At 39.8% G+C, this 7836-nt stretch overlaps 1 long non-coding RNA gene across 1 annotated transcript; it reads left to right on the forward strand.

The window, feature by feature from the left end:
- The first annotated feature begins 331 nt into the window (after positions 1–331).
- Positions 332–1010, forward strand: LOC141598225 (uncharacterized). The gene is made up of 2 exons (XR_012523347.1): positions 332–398; positions 822–1010. It is a non-coding gene; the product is annotated as an uncharacterized LOC141598225 (long non-coding RNA).
- Positions 1011–7836: the final 6826 nt, after the last annotated feature.

The raw sequence follows: 7836 nt of genomic DNA on the forward strand, positions 1-7836 counted from the left end.
TTAATTTTGTTGCGGGTTTTATTTTAATGAGTCGGGAATGCGTATACTTATAATATTTATATTATTAGTTTTGATTATTAAGTTAATTTTAAGTAGCGGTGACGGAATAATGTATTTAAGCTTTTGAGTCGGGATTTTATTTTGGGAAAGTTACTATTTTTAGTAACTTGCTATTTTGGTAATCGCTACTTTGGGAAACTTCCCATTTTAGGAAACCTTCTATTTTGAGTAACTTATATTTTTAGTAATTTCTAAATTGGGAAGGTGTCTACTTATAGTAGCTCTTGAGTATGGGAACGGGAATAGTTAATTGAATTAATTATATTATGTATATGTTTAGGTGGCGAGTTTCGGGTGGAGTACTTCTGATCTGCAGTTAGCCTTTATCGCTATTTGAGGTAGGGGAATACACTGGACTTGATACCGTGTTATGTGACTGGATTGACTGAATCGGTGATTTACATGTTATAATATGATTGTCTGATTTAATTCCGTTATGTACTATTGTTGAACTGTTTTATTATATTATTATCGTGGAGTTGGTGGAGGTGGAGATGATGACGTTGTGATAAGGCCCAGGCGGGTTCTGCAGGACTTGCCCTGGTGTCCTCAGCTGCGAGCTGGCAGATCGGCTACGGTCGATATTTATAGTCTACCGGGGATCGGTATGGCTGGGTTGTCCGGGTTGTGAGTTGTGATGGCGGTGTTGGTGATGGAGGAGAATGTGTTTTGTGTTACTGTTTATCGTATTACCTACTCAGCTTCGTGGCTGACCCCGTGTATTCGTGTACGCCTGTGATGATCCAATTATTGGGGAGCAGATTGACAGGTATTCAGAGACTGATGGGAGCTGGCCGGGAAGAGAGCTTGGATGACCGACTTAGTGCCTAGCTCACCGTAGTCTTTTGAGTAGTTTTATCAGACTTATTATTTGGTCGTATTTGGAGACTTGTTTTTATTTCAGCTGTAATGTCACTATAAACATTATAATAAAGTACTGTGTTTCTTTCCTTTGTTATCTACTGCCTCGGGCTTCCGAGATGGTAACACCATTATTTATCTGAGGAGTCCTAGTCCAGGCCCTTAAATAAATGGGGGTGTTACACTAACTATCAATTCTATACTAGTAATGAAAGCGAAGCAATAAACTAAGATTAGGGCAGAATAAATACCGAAAATTCCAGAGGAAAGATTAAGAACAAAGGGGCAGAAATTCCAATGCTAAAGTCGATATATCAAACCCTAATTACTCAGAAGATAGCTAGAACTAAAGGCACTGTATTGTGATAAAACTTAATGTATTTTCTTCATAAAACTAGATGTTGGTGTTACGTTATATAGCAATAAACGCAACAACTTATTTCTTAAACCTAAACTTCACGGGCTTTGAGATTCATGACTTTCTAATTCTCGTCTGTTAAAGAAATCTGGTCGATCGACTAATCAGGCTGGTCGATCGACTGGATGTCAGCAAACAGTAGCTTCTGGATCCCGATAGTTGGTCGATCGACTGATGGGTCCAGTCGATCGACTGGCTGAGCTGCTACTTGACTTCTTTATTCTTCGTGGACTCGTCTTTTGGGCCTTGGATCGCGCACCAAGCTCGTTCCTTAAGTGATTCCTTTACGTCATTTGCAATGCAGCTTACTCGGGGGCGGATTTGGCTTGATTTCCCGTTGAATTCTCTACATTTCTGCAATAAAGTACAAAAGCACGAAAGTAGAGGAAAATAGAGAAATAGGGGCATATATAGCACATTTGAGCTTTGAAATGCGTGTGGAATACAGTGTGAAACATCATATTTTAGACACGCATCACACTCCCCAGGTCATACTCTACCATGTGGTCCACCACGGGAAGGTGCCCGGGATCGGGGAGCACCATCCACATAGATCCCCTCACTCTCTAAGCAAAATACCCATTCGCCAGCTTCCTAAGCCACCTATTATGACACCAGTATTTCTCATCCATCGTAGGGGAAGACTGGAACAACCCAGTTCCCGACGCAGGTGGAGCCTCAAAGTTGGTCAATCTCTACACCAAGCGGGTCACAAAGACCGTGCCATAAGAGCTAAATTAGAGCATACGACCCCGGGAGCACTATAGTAAAAAGGCTTCCCCCGACGAGGGTTAAGATAGGACATCAATAACATTAACTCATGAGTGTTCATCTTGCTCACATCCTCCCTCCCAAATAGTAGACAAGTCATCATCCTAAGGAACATACAGAGCGATACATGATGAACATCATTAATCAACATGGCACTCGCACTTGGAACGGATCTCTCGGTCAGGTAAGGTAGGTAGTGAGGTGCCCCACTGTTTTTTGCCACATCACTCAAGTACCCCTTTTTCTCAGTCTCTAACCCAAGGTGGTTTCCAAACTCATCAAGTGTCAAGCTATGGTCATCGTTCATAAGGTGGAAGGAAACGGTTTTCCCTTCTACATCATAAACGAAGGAGCTCAGGAACTCTAAGGTGAGGTATGGGTATGACTTCTTTCGAAGATGGTAGAGTCCCTCCATGCCCAATATCTCAAAAACGTGAATGATATCCCCTTTAACCCCCAAGGTCTCCAAGAGATCGGGCTCCACACAACGACTCGGCCTCATGGTCCGACCCATTCAGGCCCCAAAAGCAGCCCGATGGTTGAAGTCGGAGAAAATTATCGACGGATAATCGCCCACCGGAGGAACAGTGGGTTATTGGCTAGACTGGCCAGTTTCCAAGTTTACATTGGCACGAGTCCGCTTCTTCACTGGGGCTTTTGATTTCGGCATGCTGCAAAAGATGAATTCAACAAGGATTTTCCAGAAATTTTGCCATAGTAAGGACTACTTTTCAAGTTATATACTTTTAAGACGGATTTTTTTTTCCCGCAAAAGACATGGCATACTAATCAAGTAAGGCATTGCTATCATCAATTAACTCTCAAGAAACATCTTGGAGGCAATCTAGGTGACCAAAAATCAAAACTTTAAGGTAAACCCTAGAAACATTTCCAACATAAGTTTGATGATTTCAAGCATAAAAACCGTGTTTGAGCATAAATAGGCGAGGTTTAAGAGCAAATATGACCAAAATACCAATATAGAAGTATAAAAACTTTGGATTACAAGTGTAAAATTCAGATTTTGGGGCAAGTTTCCCATTGATTGAATTAAAAACTAAGAAGATTATTTAGATACATTACCATAGTTGGAGATTTGAAAAAAGCAAGAGAGAAATCCAAGAGCAACTACAACCAAAATTTCACCCAAGTGTTTTAAAAGAGAGAATTTTTGAAGAGGCGGAATAAAGGAAGGAAAAAGGGTTATAGAACTTTCCGGAATTAACCGAGCTGGACCGCGATTTTTAGGTACTCGGTCGAGTATTGGGATTACTCGCCGGAGTAGACTCTACTCGGTCGAGTATTCCCATTACTCGGCCGAGTAACCTTCACTAGGTCAAGCAATCAGTAACGTAGGTCTCCTATCCTCTCCCATATCCCTTGCTATGGGTCTCCTTTTTTCAAACGGTCAGTCAACGGGTCCTTAACCAGGGTGGCTATTACACCCTTTCCCCCATAGGTCCTGGGTTCAAACCCCCATAACCACACCCTTTCCCTTCCCCTTTTCCACCCCAAACCCGCGAAACCCAAACACCCAAATCACCACCCACCCCATCCAACACCACACACCCACCTTACCCATTAACCCAACACTCAACCTAGCCCAAACCTTTGACCAAACCCGCACCAAAACCCACCCAAAAACCCCACACCCGTACCCTGTTTTGCGCTGAAAAATAGGGACTTCTCGGTCACTTTTCGAGCCTCATCTAAACCCTACTCCCTTCTCTCGTTTCTCCTACTTGTTCCCTAAGCAAAGGGAGATATTTTACGTCCCATAACCAGCTCATACAATCTTCAAAAAACCGAAACAATCCGCCTTCCTTATCTTTTTCCAAAACCGAACATATCCACTTCACCTTCCTTATTCTCGTCCAAATCCCTTTTCCCTTCCACAAGCCAACCCTACACCAGATATATTACAAAACCCTAGCTCCCCTACCCCGTTTCCAATATAAACCAACCCCCACACACTTTAAAACAGGACGAAAAAAAGAGAGAAAAAGCACTAGGTTTTGAGAGCTCAAAAAACCCAAGAAAAACTTCATCAACCTCACATTAAAAGAAGCTATAAACTCTTCTCATACCTAGAAACAAATTAAGAAGGTCATACAAAGGATTAGACAAGCATTAGAGCATCGATTTGCTCTCTTGTTTGTGTTTTCCCGCGTTTTGGACAGCCACTGTTCTCATCCATATCTATTTATTTTTAATCTATTTTTACTTCTGTTTCTTGCTAAATTTTGAATCTTTGGAGTTTAAGGATTTCATAACATCTTTCGGATTTAGATTTGAGCGAGAAACGAAGTCATAATCTTCGTTTGAAAATCGTTGTACGAAGTACAACAAAACCGCGTTTTTTTGAACCTGTGTGAACTACATCTGTTCTCACTCATTTTTAATCATTTAAAATTGCTTTTTACTTCTTCTTTTTGCTAATGTTCGAATATTTGGAGTCTAAAGATTCCAGAACATCTTTCGGGTTCATATTTGAGTAAGAAACGAAGTCACAATCTTCTTTTGAAAATCGATCCACGAAGTGCCTTTTACGCGCGAAAGTTAGTTTGTTATTCAAAATTGATTTTATTAAATTGTTTCGAAATTTGTTTTACAATTATCGAAGATGCGCCTTCTAAGCAACACTTGCATAAGGGATCCTGAGTGGTGTCCAAGTTTACATGTAAGTTGAGGGTGCACAAAATCTCGTCTCTTCCTTCTCCTTTTACTCGTGTATGTCAGGGCCTAAGGCCTCCTTTTGCCTCGTTTTTTTTACTGTCATTTAATTATCGTTTCATTAGTTAATGTTTAGTAATTATGATTTTGATGATGGATTAATTTATGTTTAGAATAAATAGTACGTTGATCATATGTTTAGTCTTTCAATTCATGACGATAACATGCTTAGTTAGAACAATTAACGTGTTTAATGAAGTAGTTTGCAATTGTATGACGACAACATGTTTTAAATCAATTAAAATGAAATTTTAATTAGTTTAATTCGATCTCACATGTATAATGATTTAATTACGAAGTAATTGGTTTCATTCACATGTTTAATGTTTTGGTTTAATTTTAAATATGAAATAATTAGATTAAATCGCATGTTTTAATTGATGTATGATGCATGTATGTTATTTGAATCGTTTATCGTTGCTAAATCTCTACTTGGCCAAATTAATATGTAGAATGCATGTTAAGTGAATTAGACACTCATAGGTCATACAAAACCCGACATAGGATTTTAAAATGAAATTCTTTAAAGAATTAAAGGAATTCAACTTTTTCTTAAGACGATTTCTCGCTAGTTGAATTACGCATGATTAGCATCCAATTCATTGCACTCGATGACTAGAATAATCAATTTTGACCTCCCCTTTGGCCGTGTGATGCCTCGGCCTTCATGCCACTGTGGTTCGGTTTCTTTATCTTATTACATTATTGCGGTTTTATTTCAATTGTTATTGTTATTTAATCATTGTAATTATTGTAAATTAGTTAAAGCAACGTAATTTGTACTTTAAAACATGGGTCTAGTAAGTCCTTTATTTTGAGTCAAAATGGTTTTACAAAACCTTTGTTTTAATTGGTTAAATTGAAGTATTTAATCAATTAAATCGAAGTGAGTGCGCAAAACGATGATAAGGCTAAGGACGAAGTCCATGTGAGCCATGGCCTAATAATTGGCATGTTTTTCGAGACAACTAGATAGGCGTGTCAAACGTGAGTTAAGTGTCTTGTTTTAGAAATTGTATTTAGATCGAGTTGTATCTTTAGTTCAATTGTTTGCAAATCGAGTCGACGAGAATCGTCTGGGTTATAATAGCTAGTTCCTCAATGGCTCCCCACTCCCATCTAAGCCATGTTTGTGAATGCTTGTTAGTATTGTTCAAATCAGTCTCACATGCTAAATCACTTGGACAAACTAGATTAGATGAATTAAACGATTAGAAACCATGCTCAGATGTTAGGATCAAAATGGTGTTTTGCATTCTCTTACAACGATTCGTAGTCTTGTCCTATTAGCCATCGTAGTCCTTAGTAGAGGCCGTTATTGCAACGGCCGGAGTAGGTGTTTTATTAACGAACTTCCCATCACGTACTTTTGACAACGAACTCAAATCTCATATATGGTTCCCAAGTTTCCTTAAATTTGGTGGCGACTCCAAACGATTTTCATACCCGTGGATTGCGAGTTAAATCCCCACATCCACATTTTGGCGACTCTGCTGGGGAGTTGTAACTTGAAAAGGAAAATGATGGCTAATAGGACTAACATTATGAATCGTTTTGCATACATGCATCACCCATTTGAGACTTTTGGAGGACCACCTCACCCATTGGATCGATTTCAGTGGTTAGGAGGTGAAGTCCACTATGCTAATTTAAGTAACAAGATGGGACCGCCGAGATCTCTAAGTACTTGCTCTTACAAAATTGCACACTTTTGCTTATGGGAGGCTTGACTTTCTTTGAAAAGGTGGACCATTAGCATAGACCCAATTCGAGGACCGACCGAGATTTAGAAGAGTCTAGGTTCATGCATGATTAATATGCGAATGCTTATGTGGTACATGATCATCCTCCATGTTTTTCGAAAATTTCAACTGTTTTTATCAAAACCGTTTTTCGAAAACGCTCTTCAAATCAACCATGTTTTCAAACTCGAAATGCTGCCGAAATAGATATAGGTTTTTGACCAAAATGAGCTTTTTATAGCCGGCATGCTGGCCATTTAAAAATCTCATTTTCAAACCATCCATTTTCAAATCAATTCCGAAATGATTTCTCACCTTTCCCGAGCATAGAGTATGTTTCGAGTCAAGTCTAGTCATGTCTTGGGTTCAAGTGAACCGTGTCAAGAACACGACACTAGTAGGTCACCTAATCCACATGTTTGGTCCAAATCTGGTATGTCGACCATTTGGTCAATGTCAAACCACAAAACATCCAATTTAGACCACTTAGGGCGTTTTCCACAAGCCCAGGAACCATGTCTGGTTCAATCACGGGTTAGTCACACCGAGTCGATGTCAAGTCTAAGTCAAGAAGTTAGTTGAGTCAAGTCATAGACCTTGTTAGGTCTAGACCCCTCTCCCACGTGACCCCTTTACAAGTGAGTCACTTAGCTCATTTTCTGGGTCTGGTTCTGTCTTTTAGTCAAGTCTGAGTCAAAGGTCAAGTCTGTGAGTTAAGCCCTTGTTTGTGCAGGGGATTTTGAATTCAAGTATTGATTGGTTCGAGGTTTTTCTTGTAGAAAGGCCGCCTCAAACTCGAAAGAAAGCAATGGAAGCTGCCGTCGCTAAGCTAAATGAAATTATGGAATTGATGATAGCCCGATTAGATGTTATTGCCGAAAATATGAGTGGGGAAAAAGCTCTAACCACCCCATCGGAAATATCTAAACTTGAGAAACAAATCGAGCTCACGAAAAGTCGACTGAAACCCTCAGAGGATATCCGTTGCGACCCTCCGGTCCAAAACCGCCATCGACCCAAAGGTTTCTTTGTAGGAAAGGAGTTCATTGATTGTTCAAAGTACCTTCCAAGCCCGAAGAATGAAGTTCGATTTGGGGATTTCGCTAACGATTGCACACCATACATTCTCTGAAGCGGAATTAAATCCATGGAATTTGGGACAATGATGTAGGTGACACCTACCTTACCAAAGGGGCAGTTATCCCACAAACCTAAGATGAAATCTGGAAGCCAAGAAAGGATGTCCTTAAA

The sequence above is a fragment of the Silene latifolia genome, chromosome 9 (assembly GCF_048544455.1).
Source record: "Silene latifolia isolate original U9 population chromosome 9, ASM4854445v1, whole genome shotgun sequence".
Taxonomy (NCBI): domain Eukaryota; kingdom Viridiplantae; phylum Streptophyta; class Magnoliopsida; order Caryophyllales; family Caryophyllaceae; genus Silene; species Silene latifolia.